Below are 1281 nucleotides of genomic sequence, written 5' to 3' on the forward strand. Positions count from 1 at the left end.
TAAACAAATTTCGGGAGGAGCACGCACAGATAATTAACACGGCCAGTTCATCATTAGTGATTACACCATTTATCCAATCAGCACAAGAGAAAACTCCTATAAATAACCAAGTACGTCCTATCTTCGTTATCTCTCGACTTTCAGCATCCCTCCGCCACCCTCTCCCTGGACAGCACACCAAATACGCATAACCTTTATTTAATTATATGTAAGTGTGAACTCATGAATGTGCATTTGATCAGATATAACTGCAGTACTGCTGTCCTGTTTTAATTGCTTTTGGGGGAGCGCTTTTGGGCCTCGGACACCGAGCTCGGACCCCTCTCTCCGGACAGGGGGAGGGTGCCCCGGGCTCGGGAGTCTTGCCGAGCTCGGAGCCCATGGACTTTGCTATCCTAGGTACAACCAAAAGTCTAGAGTTTTGCGACTTTAGGGAGCGTGATGGATTGTAGTGTGGTAGAAGACTAGTTAGGTACGCAGGAGCTAACCCATTAAGGGCCTTATCATGATGAAGATGTATATACATTTCAATTTCAGCAGGCAACTATTTTTACAGCTACATTATTGTTCCAGCCACAATTAATCACAACAATGTATATACAATTACAAATGATTATATATAAATCTTTAGTTTGTTGTTTTACACACATGCACACAGACATTATTTCATACACGACATAGTCGTGAGATGCAAGAAACATATGGCAAGAAATCTGTAGACACACCCATGTAAGAAAAAGTGATGAGGAAGTGGAAGATCTCGATGAAGATGTTTATTGCAGCATAGCAGTGACAAAGTACATGTAGTACCTTGGGTTCAACGGAGTCAGAATGAACACCGAACATCCTCAGCACAAACATTTTATACTGTATTACATTCATCTTCCCGCTCAACATGTAAATTAAGTTTCGTTTTAAATGTAAATTACGGATAACAATGAAAGTGATAGCCTTCCGTTCTCACATCTTTGGTATATGCATATTTGAACTGTTTTATATATTACTTTATTCTTTAATAGGTTTCATTTCCTATTTGGGTTTATGTACTGTATATGCTTAATTTTTTAAGATTAACTGTTTTTTTTCCAAGGCATTGTTAGTTGCCAGTGTTTCCTGTCATAACTATGAACATTTTTACTTCAAAAACAGTATCATAGCTATTAAACTATTTCTTGTTATGATTTTAAATCTGTATTAAAGGGGTCATATGATGCTGCTAAAAAGAACATTATTTTGTGTATTTGGTGTAATGAAATGTGTTTATGCGGTTTAAGGTTAAAA

The sequence above is a fragment of the Sinocyclocheilus anshuiensis genome, unplaced genomic scaffold, assembly GCF_001515605.1.
Source record: "Sinocyclocheilus anshuiensis isolate Anshui unplaced genomic scaffold, SAMN03320099.WGS_v1.1 scaffold127, whole genome shotgun sequence".
In the NCBI taxonomy this organism is placed as follows: domain Eukaryota; kingdom Metazoa; phylum Chordata; class Actinopteri; order Cypriniformes; family Cyprinidae; genus Sinocyclocheilus; species Sinocyclocheilus anshuiensis.